We start from the raw sequence: 13,293 nt of genomic DNA, 5'->3' as shown, positions 1-13,293 counted from the left end.
CTCTGAGTCTCAGTTTGCTCATTACCAAAACTGGCACTAACAGCAGCCCTCACCTCTTGAGAACTGTTCAGACTGCCCACATCCAGCACCCAGCACACAGCCTGGTGCTGGGTAGCCCCTATCAGCGATAGCCATGATTATTCATTTCCTTCTTCCATGGTGAACCACACGGAGTGGGAACAAAGGTCTGGTGGCTGGACCTGGAGCTCCTCAAGGGTCAGTCCTCCCTCTGGCTGCAGTCCCTGGCACAGGGTGGGCCTATTGTTTATGTTGAGGGAGAGGCTGGGTTGGCTTACTGTGGACCTGAAGGATAAGCCAGAAGGAAACCCGATCCCAAGTGGGCAAAGGTCACTTGAGGCTCACCTTGTGCACCCTTTCCTCCAGTCCAACCCCAGGGAAGCCATGGGGCATGATGGGTGGGGTGGGATGGGATCAGGACACAGAACATGCTAATGAATATGGTCCTTCGCTCAGGGAAGTGCTGGGCATTACAACTGGGCATCAGGGAGGAGGGACATTTGAATGGACACAACCAGGGCAGGTAGAGGTTTGGGGGTGGGGTGGGAAATGGCATTCAGGCCCAGAGAACAGCATGCTCAAGGCCTGGGTGTGAAGAGAAAATGTCTTTCCCAAAGGACAGTCCTTGAACCCACCTGGTCCGGCCTTTTCTCCCCATCCATCTTCCGCAATCTCAACCCAGAGTCTTCCCACCTGAACAACGTAGCAGCCCTTCTGTCCCCCATCCAGCCTCTCCTCTGCCCTGCTGTCCCTCTGCCCCATCTATCCCGCAGGAGCCCCCTTGAGCCTGTCGTCCTGCCTGGTTGTAATAGCTTTCACCACCTTCTCATTGCTCCGTGAGAAGACCAAAGTCCAATGGCCTGTCTCTGTCACAAGCCCCTTTCTCAGCTCAGGCCACCTCAGGGATTGTCCCCCACTTCCATCCCTTGTGTCTCAGCTGGGAAGAGCTGTCTAGACTTTCCCTATCCCTTCTAGGTGGTTCCCCAGGACCTGGAACCTTCTTTTTTGTCTCCTGGGAAGTGATATTTCTTTGGATGAGTATAAGGCTAATGTCTTGGTTTTCTGAGCTCTGGGGATGGGAATGGACTCCCTAGAACCCCAACTGGTCCCTAGACTTTGAGCCTAGGGGACACTCGGTGAATAGATGAATGAGTGAATGAATGAATGAATGAGTTATGGCTGACAACCAAGTTCCACGTCTGGAAAGGAGGCTCAGGCGCCTGCCAGGAGCAATAGAGACGTCTCGAAGGTGGGGGCAGGAAAGCAGAAGACTGCCAATCGGGATAGGGGCAACTGCCAGTCGGGGTAGGGGCAGCTCCCAGAACCGCCTGAGGAGCAGTGCAGCGCCCGACCAGCGAGAACCTCCGACCCTGGAGACTAACCAGCTCAGTCTTTGGGGCAGAGCCGGGACAGCGGGCTTGGCGGCGGGCACCGAGCCCGGCCGCGTCCGAGCTCCAGCCAACAGGAAGAGCAGGAGTGGGGCCAGGAGAGGCGGGCCAGCTGGCCAGTGGGGAGTCCCGGGCGTGGGTGTGGGGAGCGGGGGAACCCCCGCCGGCCCCTCCCAGGCCCCAGCGGGCGGGGGGCGCCTCCCCACCGGGCCTCAGGGTCCTCCTCTGTAAAATGGGCCCCTTCTGAGGGCTGGCTGCGCGCTAATGGCGGGAGGATGCGAAGCAGGCCAGGGAGGGCAGAGGGGCCGGGAGACTCGGTGTCCCGCGCAGACAGAGGCGGAGGGACGCTGTCCCCGGTTGCAGCTGGCGGGGCGGGGCCTGACGGGGGCGGGGCCTGACGGGGGCGGGGCTGGCGGCACCTGGGTGAGGTCGCTCGGCCCCGCCCCCTCGCACTTCCGTGTGCCGAGGCGCCGGAGCCCTAGGCGGCTGCAGCCCAGATTCCCGGAGCGACCCCCGGCGCCCGCTCGCCGCGCCGAGGCCCGGGCCACACCTCACTGGCCGCTGGGCCCATCCCAGTCAGCCCCGCGCCGAACCCCGTCCGCGCGCCGGGGAGCAGCGCCTCCGCCGCTGCCGCCGCGACCCTTGGCGCCTGCCCCTGCACCGGGAGGTAAGTGAGGGCCGGGTCCGGGCGCGGGATCGGGGCTACCCCGAGGGCGCGGCGCCTTTCCTTCCCCCTTCCCGCCCCAGTTCCCGTTTCCGAAACTGAGAAACTGAGCCGCGGTCAGCGAAAGTCCCGCCGCGCCGAGACCTGCCGGTGACTCCGTCCCCCTGTCCATCTGTCTGTCCCTCCGCTAGACAGTGGGGGCTGAGGTCCTTCTGTCTGCCCGCTCCCGGCCCCTCCACCCGCCCGTGTGTCTCCCGCTCTTCCGAGGGGCCCGTCCGTCCCTCCCGACTCTCTCCCGGGCCCTGTGTCCGTCCGTCTGTCGCCACCCACTCTGTGTTCTCCCCCTGCGCGCCTCTCCGAGACCCGATCCTTCCGTCTCTCGCCACCCGATCCGTCCGTCCCTTGCCCTCCGCGTGCTCCATCGCCCCACCCCACCCTACCCCCGCCCGCCGCCCCCTCGATCCCGTCCTCCCGGAGCCGCGCCCCCGGCCCACGCTTGCCGCCCCCTGCCGGTCCAGCCGCCTCTCCGCTCTACCGCGGGGCCCAGGCCAGGCCGCCCGCCGGGCCTCGGCTCCCGCCCCTGGGTCCCTGGAGGCCCGACCCGCGCGGCGCCTCCTCCTCGCTGTCTCTTCTTTCAGTCTCAAGAGTCTTTCTCGGTCCCTTCATCCGTCTCTGGGCTGGGCGTGGCTCCAGTCTCCACCATCGCCCTTCCCACCCCACCCCTCCGCCCCTCTGAGACCCCTCCCAGGGTGGCCCCTGCCCGGTGCAGTCTGTACTCGCCCCCAACCCAGATGCCACTCCCGTTGTGGGGGCTCCGCCAGGTGAGGGGAGGAGGTGGGGGGGGGTCCTCCTGGCTGGTGATGGAGAGGCAGAAGGAAAGCACCATCGGAACTGCTCCCACTTCCCCAATTCCCTCTCTCTTGGGGCAGGGGAGAGCCCCACCGAGCCCCGCCTTAAACCTGGTCAGAAGGATCTGCTGTGAGTGGGCGGGGGGGTCCCCTTCTCTGACGCCTACCCTGTATGCTTGGACGCTGTCTTCTTGTGCTAAGTCACTGGTATCTGGGTGTGTGGGTATGTTGTGTGTCTGTGTCAGCTTCTGTGCTGTCACTGTGGGACTTGCCTGTGCATGTGTGTCCTTTTTCGCATGTGTGACTTGCTTGTGTGTACGTGTGTATGTCTGTTTGTGTCCTGAGGCTCTGTGTGTGTCTTTTGCAACTGTGTGTACCATTCTTGGTGTGTTTGTTGTCACCAGACTCTTGTGTGTTGTGTGTCCTTGCCTGCTAGTGTGTGTGTCCCTGTGTGTCTGGAGGCTTCAGTGTTGCACACTGGGTATATCATGGTGACCAACTGGCCATGAGTACGTTAGATCTGTTAATTGTGGAAGCCCCTGGTGTTGGGTGCCTACCCACCAGGCTCATGTGTGAGTGTATCTGTATAAGTGTGTGTATGTGTGTACTCACGTGTGTATGTGTGTACTCACGTGTGGCTCTCCCTCTGCCACTGAGCTTCTGTGACCAGGCTCACCTGGTCACTAAGGGAGGGGACTGATCCCTGGGGTTTCCTCATTCCTGCTGTGGAGTGAGGTGGGGCGTGGTGAGCAGGCCAGCAGAGGGAGGCTGTATGGTGCATGTGTGATGTGTGTGGTTGTGTGTGTGCGTGCGTGTGTGAGACAGGGAGGTGTGAGGTGTCTGGGCAGCTGTACCTGGCTGATGGGTGGTGTGAGGGCTATGTGATGGGACAGTGCTGGGGTAAGCCTGGCAGTGTGTGGCCACGGTAGGAGTGTGTGACTGGTGGGACACAGTCTATGAAACTGCCGGTGTATGCTTGGGGAATGACTGTGACTGTGGGGAACCGAGAGTGCCTGGGCGTGGGTGTTAGCGGCAGGAGGGGGTGTGACAAGGTGTGTGGTGACAGTGCTGGGAAGGAAGGTGAGAGCCCAGTGTGGGGGTGTGTGTGAGTGTGTGGGAGACCATGAGGATGTGGGTGTGCACATGGAGAGGGCTAGAGGGCAAGTCTTGGGGTTTGTAGTGTTGTGACCAAGACCTCGGGCTCTGTACCCAAGAATGATTTGGGCTCCAATGCTTGCTTGTGCCTGTTAAGAGCAAGAGACCCAAGCTAGGCCTCTCAAGGCTGAGTGTCCTTATCTGCAGAATGGAGAAAGTTGTGAGGACAAAAGTTCCTATGTTAAAGGTCCTTTAACACAGTCTTGGCCCATAGTGAGAACACAGCACATGCGAAGTCTTTTGTTGTCCCCACCCCCAGCTGGGGGTTCCCATTCTCCTTGGAGCTGGGGCTAAAGAAAGCCCAGACAGTATCCAACCCAATTTCCTGCCTGTCTGTTGCCTCTTCCCATCTCCTTGACCAAGCAGCTTGAGGGAGGGGGGATGCCCCGACAGACCCCCCAGTACCTAGCCCTGTTCAGCCTGCATGACAGCCTCTCCCTCACCAGCCCTTAGTGTCAGTAGTAGCGATGGGGGAGACAGGGGTGGGAGGTGATTCAGAGCTGTAACTGCAGGGCGCTGACACCATTTAGCTGGCACAGTTTAGATTAAAATTAGAAATAATTTAAAGTACAGACAAAAAGATAAAGCCAAGGATGCCTCTGCCCCCAGGGAATGGTGATGGGGATCTCTAGTTGGGGGAGGGGTTCACATCTGGGGAGCAGAATCTTTCTTAGAGGCTTGAGCTGGCCTTCAGAGAAAAATGCTTAGGCCTTTCAGCCACGAGACAGAGTACCTTGCTACCTTTGCCATTTCTTCCTCCCAGGATATCTCCAGGCCTCAGTTTTTTCAGCTGTGTAATGGGCACAATAGTAATGTGAGAATCACCTGAACTATAAGGCACAAAACAAGAGATTAAAAAATGTCACTCTTCAGGCTGGGCACGATGGCTCACACCTGTAATCCCAGCATTTTGGGAAGCCAAGGCAGGTGGATCACTTGGTCAGGAATTTGAGACCAGCCTGGCCAACATGGTGAAACCCCGTCTCTACCAAAAATACAAAAATTAGCTGGGCGTGGTGGCGCGCCCCTGTAATCTCAGCTGCTCAGGAGGCTGAGGCATGAGAATCACTTGAGACCAGGAGGCAGAGGTTGCAGTGAGCCAAGATCATGCCACTGCACTCCAGCCTGGGCAATAGAGCAAGACCCTGCCACATAAAAAAAAAAAAAGTCACTATTCATTTGGCATTCTCAACGTGAGTCCAGCACAGGAGCTGGCACGCCACATCATTGGAACCTCAGAACAACCTGGGGAGAGGGGGCTAGTAGTTTCCCCATTAAAAAAACTGAGGCTCAGGGGAATTGCCCCAGGACATAAAGTGGTGGTACTTTGTTGCACCCTAGGACTCCTAAACCTGCAGGGCAACCTCCCGCAGACAGGAGGGTCAGGAACAGGTTTTTGCTGTGTTATTGGCTTCCTCACCAGGCTGGAAATGTGCTGAGGGCAGGGACACAGTGTTCCAGCCCCTAACATGGAGTGGACAAATAGCGGTGCCCAGGAAAAGTTGGGCCCAGCACCATGTTTCAAGGAAGGGAAAGCCACATCCAGAGAGACCCGAGGTTTTAGGGCCAGGAGAGACTGAACTGGGCCTGTCAGCCGTGCTGGGACTGGCGGATGGGGAGAGCCTCTTTGGCGGTGCCTCCTGGCTCAGCTGTTTCCTCCTGTTCCTACAGGTCTGCAGGGAACTGGCCAGGCCAGGGGGCAGGCCCTTTTCTCCTGGTGGTTGGTGCGTTGCAGCAGCAGCGGGATCCAGGAGTAAAGACAAGTGGGAGCTGGGAGCCCCAGGTAGGACTGAGTTCTTTTAGGCAGATGGATGGTGCGCCGATGTAGCCTTCCTCTCTGGCCTCCTTGTCCTTTGCTGTGGGACTGGATGGGGTTGGGCATGCGTGCAGAGTCCTTGATCTGGTTGTGGGCCTTGTGTGCCCAGGGGCTGCAGCTGTTTGCCCTATTAGGGGCTCTCTGCTCATGAGGAACTTCCTGCCTGGAACCTGGCTCTGGCCCCAGAATGTTCTCGCCTTGGAGCTCAGAGGCCTGGGGCCTACCATTAATTTGGGGCAAAAAGTAGTAACACTTTTTTGGTCACTTAGAGAGAGGGTGGCTCATGGGCCAAGGATTGAGGGTGGATGTATCAGCTTTTCCATGGCCCTGTATCTGCCTCAGACTGTCCTCATCATCACACAAAGACACTGAGATTCCCCGTGGGCCCCACAGTGGGTTGGACACTGCATGGGGATGGAATGGGGTCTCCAGCTCCAGGTACAGCTGAGCTGTCTTCCACACCCCAGGCCCCTCCATTTTCCCCAGCTTCTCTGGAGCCCGAGCAGGGCTCAGTCCCTCTCTTCAGCTTCCAGATTCAAGGGGAGCTAGGCAGAGTCTGGAACAATGCCGGGAAGGCTGCAGTCTCTCTGAAGCCCCTCAGAAAGCTAGAAATTCCTTGTTTTGGGGCGAGCCTTGCCTCCTTCAGCCCTATTACCATGAAAACATCGCTGTGGGTGACTCCACACTCATTCCAGGCTGGTGACTGGGTGACCGGGCCCCAGTGAGCAGGGTTCTGGTGGTGAGTATGGGTGCTAATGAAGCTGGAGCCTGGGAGTAACAGTGGGGGGATAGCAAAGACCGTCTTTCCTCCAGGAGTGCTTCCTGAGCAGACCCCCACAGCCAACCCCACTGGCTGTTACGCACCTATAGGTCTGTGAGTAGAGCCATAAAGGCTGGCCTTCCCGGGCCTGACTCTGGGTTAGGGGGCAGAAAGGAGGTCAGGGCCTTCACTCCGGGGTAGGAGTTGAAGCAGAACAGGAGCAGTCTTCACTGGGCCTTCTGTGTATTGGACCTATCCCTAAACCTGGTGTGCTGCAGTGGGCACGCACACCCACAGACTCATGAGTTCCTGTACGTGCACCACACATGTGGGCATGCAGGTACACAGGTGCTCACATGCAGCCACCCATGGCACACTCACACACACACAAATGCTCTCCCAGTTACCGTTGGCATCCATGCACTCAAATGCCTGCCCACACATACCACACTGTGCCCATTCTGGGGTCAGGAAGGGGGGCCCTCGTCAGAGTTACAGCCCAGCCAGGTCGCCTGCATCTGGCACCTGAGGGGGAAGTTCCAGGTGTGGCTGTGATCTCAGTAAGGGAGGCTGGGCCACCCTGGTAGGTGGGCTCTGCCCATACATTCAGCAGCCACCCTGCCCACCTGGCCCCAGGCTCCAGGCCGACCAGGGATTGGCATGGGAGATGGGAGGCATGAATGCCGGGGAGAGGCTGTGTCAGCTGTGCCAGCACCGTGTGCCTGCTGCTACAACAGAGGAAGTAGGCTGTCTGGCCATGGGGCCAAGGTGCTCACAGTGAGTGGGGGTCCTATCAACTCCTGTGTCCCCCACAGCGTCCATGCCTAGAGGGAGTGGAGTTGCTGGGCTCTAGGGACTGAGAGGTTGGCAGGGGCTGTCTGTTCACTTCCCAAAGCCTGGGCCTAGGGGAGAGGCCCATCTGTCCAAGGCGTTTCCGGAGGCTCACTTCCTCTGAGCTGCCCAGGAAGTGGTTTTGGAGTGGGACTGACCAGCCCTCCGTCCGCGGCTCTACGCCTTGCTCCACCCCTGCCTTGCCTGCCCAGGGGAGCAGCATCTGGCCACCGGGTTAGGCTGACTGACCAGGCTTTTCACTGCCAGGGCTGCACAGGCCTTTTTGGGGGGCTCTAGGAGAAGGGCAAGGGGGCAGGTCACAAAGTCCCCTGCAGTCCCCACAACCGTGGCTCCTTTCTTGTTCTGAGCCTGTAAGCCGAGGCTCAAGAGCATCAACTCTGGTAGGCGTGGCCCCCTTGAGAGAGGTGATGGCTGGGCTGCATCTCAGTGACTAGGCAGCTCCCAGCAGCTCTATGAATGAACGTGGGCAAGTGGCTTTGCCGCTCAGTGCCTCAGTTTCCCCCTGACAGATGAGATAATGATAGCATCCATCTTGATGAGGTTGTGCGGAAATGACAGATAACATATGCAAAGTAGCTAGCATCGTGCTTAGCGCATTGTCAGAGTTGAATGAGTAGAAACTGTAGTTATGTAAAGCATTTAGAGCCCAGTTCATGGGAACTATTCAAAAAATAGCAAGTGGGACTGATGAGGGGGTATTATTATCTGATGGGCTGGGCACTGGCCCAGTGTTACATGGCCAGGTGGCTATGGAGCCTGGCCGAGGAGCCAGGTCTCTGACTCCCTCATCCCCCTCAATTCTGCCTCCAGTGGCAGCTCCACCCACTCAGCAGTCCAGCCCCTGCCTGCTCTTCTCCCCCTCACTCCCTTTCATAGGGAGAAAATAGATCTCATGACAAATGGATGCAGGGAGGGGAAAGGCAGTCTGCAGCTGCCTGCTGCCCCCTCAGGGCTCCCCTTGGCCCTCTCCGGCTCTGGCCTCCTGCAGGACACTAGGCTGGGAGAATTGGCTGGGAACGAGGGGGTGGACGTAAGTCCTCCTGCCAACCTGCTTACCCTTCAGACCCCTGGAGTCAGCCTTTGGTCTGGGGCAGGGAGTGGGCATCTGGGACTGATGGAGGCTAGAAGAGTAGGGGGAGCTAGAAAACCCCCTACACCCATGGCAGCTGGGGGCAGGGCCCAGCCTGTCACAGGGACACGAAGAAGGTCAGCACAGTTATGTTTGGGCTAAGCACTGGCCTTCACTGTGTGGGGCCCAGAGGCTGGGGGTGAGGAGTGTTGAGGAGTGGTAAGGACAGTGATGCAAACAGCAGGGGCCTGAGGGCTGGAGAGCAAAAGATGGATGGGCCTGGGCGGGAAGTGTGGTTGAGGGTATCCTGAAGGCTTAGGAGCAGGACTTCTGCGGGCATCAGACAGACCCTGGTTGAATTCTTGCTCAGTATTTACTGGCTGTGCACCCTTGAGCCAGGGACTGGACTGTTCCCCACTTGCCTCATCTGTGAAATGGGCAGATCAGGGGGTGTGGTCTCCTGTGAGACATGAACGATGGGAAAGAGCCACTGTGTGGGGTGGGGTGGAGCAGGAAGACGGAACAGCAAGCCCAGAGGCTCCTAAGCGGGAAGGAACTGGCTGCTTCAGGAACTGAAAGGGGTCAGCGTGGCTGGGGCACAGGAGTGAGGGAAAGGCAGCCGCCCGAGAGGTCGGGGAGGGAACGGCGATGGGGAGGGGGGTGGCGGGGGGCAGACTGCATGGAGCAGGCTGAGGGGAGGAGTCTGGGCTTGTCAGAGGGGCAATGGGAGGCACTGGGGGCTTGGGCAGGGGGTGACAAAATCTGTCCGAAAAGCCCCGTCTAGTGGCTGGAGCAGGGGGACCGTTGGGGCCAGGGTAGAGGATGGAGAGCAGTCAGAAGGCAGGTGCAGAGCCTGGGGATGGTGGTGGTGGGAGGAGAGGATTTGAGACTTGAGGACAGGCTGCAATGGCAGACGGGATGGCCTTATTGTGTGGGGAGCAGGGGGAGCTGTCTGGCCTGAGCCACTGCTTGAGCTCGTGCACTCTTAGTGGATGAGGAGCGCTGGGAGGGGAACGGCGGGGGACTGGTGTGGGCAGGCTTGAGCTCTTCTGGAGTCATTCATGTGGTGAAGCCAGGGAGGCAGGTGGGGCCACAAGCCTGAAGTTCAGGAGGGTCTGGGCCCAGAGACAGGGAGCCTAAAGCCAGGATTGGGGAGGAGAGGGCTCAACAGGCCTTCTAAGGGGTGGGGGAGCGTTTGAGAGGCCCAGGAACAGGACTGGGATGGCTGTCCTTCAAAGGTCTCTGCCAAGGCACCCAGGAGGGCAGGCTTGTGGTGGCTGAGCCGCTGTTTTCACAACAGCTCCGGAAGCTTTGGATCATGTCTATGGCCGTGTTGGGTAAACAGGCGGAGCAGAGCAGGCAGTGGCCAAGGCCTGAGGCTGGATCAGATGTCTGCGTGGTGTAGGTTGTGGGCTGGGGTTGTTGGGGCGGGAGGAGGATCTCAGGGTCCTCCAGTGTCAGGGCTGGAGAAAGCTTAGAGGTCTCCATTGTTGAGACAGGGAGGCTGGAGCCCCTGGAGGGGCAGTAGCTGGCCAGCCTCTGCCAGTGGACTCATGCTGCCTGTCTCAGCCCAGTTCTGCCCAGAGCCTCAGGCCAGAACAGGGCACCCTGCAGCTGGGGGGCTTAACAGAGCCTCTTTTCCCACTGATCCAAGGAAGTCTGGAAGACACCAGAGCACTTGGGCCAAGATCGCGGAGCACCCAGGCAGCAGATCTGAGCTAGGCCTGTCTAGGTCCAAGCTTGCCAGTTCCTCTGTCCGCTGCCTGCTGTGGGATGGTGCACCATGCGGGATGGTCCTGCCTCTCTCCCAGCTTTCTCAAGATCCCCAAAGTGGGGAAGCATCATGTGGGTCCTGCCCAGATCCTGGGGATGACTGGCAAAAGGCTTAGGTGGCCATCTTGCCTTCTCCCAAACACAAAACGATTGTTTCCAATGGTAAACCATCTGGAAAATCATGGGAACTCTGTGGGAGAAAGAAGGGCTAAGGAGTAAGGCTCTTGTACTGGGGGCTGATGGAGGAGCTGTTCCCACCTCCAAACACATACCCTCACCCCGTTGGAGGCCAGATGGGCAGTTCTAGGACTACAGCTGGAGGTTCTCTCCCCACTTCCCCCTGGGTCTGCCCCATTGGCTTTGTGGCTTTGGTTGAATTGCTCAACCTCTCTTTTGGTTTCTGCACAGTGAGCCTGGAGCTCATGGAACTTGCGCCTGGGGTGCCCGGCTTGCTGCCCTACCAGGACAGGTCCAAGCCCTCCCCTCCCCCTGTGTGCCAGGCCTGTGACTGCCACCTGTGACCTTCAACCTCCACCACAGCCTCAGGGTCCTGCAGGCAGGTGGGCGGGCAGGCGGAGGCCTGCCCAGTGATGTGCCTGACCAGCCCACTCCTTCCCTTACACACTTTAGACTTTGCTTTGGATCAAGAGGGACTTTCTTTGCCTCCCTGGGTGGAAAGGCCCAGCCTAGCCTGACACCAGCTGCCCTTCTGCCCCTCCTCCATTCCCCAGCCATTGTGCCTGGGGGCTGCTGTGGAAAAAGCTGCATTTGGACTTCATGGTGCCAAACTCTAGTCAGGGATGTGGGGTCCTTCCAGGCCTGTATGTTTGTTTCTTGTCTGCCTGGAGCATCTCTGTGCCAGTGTGTACATTACAGCTTGTGGCACCCCACGTGCATGTGGAGCCTCTGTGGTCGGGTGTGGTCTGTGTGGGCCTGGGTGTCTGTTGAGATGTGAGAGCCGGTGAGTGGGGGTGTGTTTCTGTGTGTGTGTGTGCCCCTGAGTCATCATAGCAGTGTGTGTACGTACCTGTGGCTCCAACTGTGTGCGTGTGTGTCTGATGTCGAGTGGGGCTCCCTATGTGCTGTTTGGTTTGGCTAGTGTGCCTGTGTGCACACATGTGTGGTTATTCGTGGAGAGGCCCAGCTGCATCCCCCACCCTGGCTCTTCACAGAGGCCCCTTGTCCTCACAGGATCTGGCTCTCTGGCTCCTGCCATGAAGGGGCCTTTGTTCCTCTCTCAGGGGTACCTGGGGCACCCTCCTCTGACTGAGCCCAGGACTCCTCATATCCTAGGGCTGGTTGGTGACTGGAGGCCTGTGCCTGGTGGCCTCCTTCCAAGGAGGCCCTACCCCACACAAACTGGCAGGGGTGGATGTGAGCCGATGACAGCCAGGCTCCCAAGTCCTGCCCCTCTGACCCTTCCAGACCCTCTGGCAGGGCAGGCCATTATGCTCCTGCTGACCCCTCGGATCGAAGGCCCCCAGCCAACAGGTCCCTGCAGCCTCCATTCTCCTCCAGCCCCCCTCACTCCCTACTACTCACTGCCTGCGTGGCGCATCCTACAGAGGTCTTACCATCCTTTGTAACCACATATTTATGTGACTGGCTCCCACCAGGCTGTAAGTTCCATGGGCCTGGTGTGGCAGAGGTTACCAGTGGGAAAGCAGCTAGCTTCCTGAGAGGTGGGAAGGGTCCCCCAGGGCCAGCCTTCTGAGCTGCCTGGAAGGATCTGTGGGAATTCAGAAGGCCATTCCAGCTGAGGGAACAGCATCTGCAAAAACATGGGGGCTGGGAAATGAGACACATGTTCACAGAGTAGCCAGAGCAGGGATTGAGGTAGAGAGCAGGACAGGGCCAGGGTGTGGGTAGCCTGGAAGACCTGGAGAGGTCTGGGCTTTCTCCGGGGGCAGTGAGAGCCTAGGAGGTTCCCAGCTGTGGGAAGAATGGGTAGGGGAGGGACCAGATATGGTGACAACCGGGAGGGAGCTGAGTAAGGGGAGGAGAGGCCACAGGCACTGGTTGGTCTGTGTGGGGTGAGGGAGGGGCCCAGGAGGAGCCCCGGCTGGGGGATGAGGTACCTGTCCTGGGAGGAGCAGGTATGGGGAGTATCCCCTTCTCTGGGACTTGGCTGTGAGCTGAGTCCATAGATCTGGTTCTTAGCACAGGGCTGAGCATGTGGAGGCTGGGGGATGGGCCCTGGTGGAGGAACCCTAAAGGGTCTTGCTAGCCCTTCCCCTCCCACCTCCTGTTCCTCTTGCTGAGCCCACTTCCTGGGTTGTGAAACCCACATGGCCTCCTTGCCTTGTTTCCGCTGGGAAGGCCATCTAGGCAGCCAGCCTCGAAGCCCAGCTACCACCCACCTGCCTACCCAACCTGGCAGGTCCACCATGCCCGGCCCCCTTGCACTGCCATGATTGCCGGGACCAGTCCTGCACCCTCCTGCTGATCACACTTCCTCTCACTGTCCTTCCTGCCCCTGCCTGGGCCTTGGTCTCCTCCGCCCTCCTTTATTCATCCACAAGGCTGTGGCAGGCTGCACTATGGACTCCCACAGGCAGAGTCTGCATCCTTAGGAGGGCCCCCACTTTGTGCCACCTGCCATGCAGTTGTGACTTCCGTGGCAGGTGTCAGGTGTGTGTGGGAGAGGGCTGCAGTAGGTGGCATGGGGGACATCCTCTGCTCCCCGGGGGTCTGTTCAAGGGAACCAGACCCCCCATACCCACCAGGGGCTGCAACTGGTCTTTCATTGTCCTGACTCAGCCTGCCACCTCGTTTCTCCCATTGACATTTCTGAGGCAGCCTCCCTCTGCTCTCACACACCTTCCCCCAGCAGCCTGATCAAGCCTCTTTCCTCCAGCCCAGCTTACTCCTCTGACCAACAGGCATCATCCTGTGGCCTGTGAGGCAGAATCGAACACCAGGGAAGGGATGGGGTGGAGGGGACCAGGCC

At 59.2% G+C, this 13,293-nt stretch overlaps 1 protein-coding gene across 2 annotated transcripts in view; it reads left to right on the top strand.

The window, feature by feature from the left end:
- The first annotated feature begins 1,845 nt into the window (after nucleotides 1–1,845).
- PRKCD (protein kinase C delta) overlaps nucleotides 1,846–13,293 on the top strand; it is a 31,158-nt gene continuing 19,710 nt past the window's right edge. The window contains exons 1-2 of one of the 2 annotated variants that reach the window (XM_030811613.1): nucleotides 1,846–2,073; nucleotides 5,745–5,856. The gene's annotated coding sequence lies outside the window, so the exon portion shown is untranslated. The remainder of the gene's footprint in view (nucleotides 2,074–5,744; nucleotides 5,857–13,293) is intronic. The other variant, XM_030811614.1, reaches the window with a different exon arrangement.

Source organism: Nomascus leucogenys, chromosome 4, assembly GCF_006542625.1.
Source record: "Nomascus leucogenys isolate Asia chromosome 4, Asia_NLE_v1, whole genome shotgun sequence".
Lineage (NCBI taxonomy): Eukaryota > Metazoa > Chordata > Mammalia > Primates > Hylobatidae > Nomascus > Nomascus leucogenys.
Note: the sequence above shows the minus strand (reverse complement) of the source record. Positions and strands in the feature narration are given on the sequence as shown.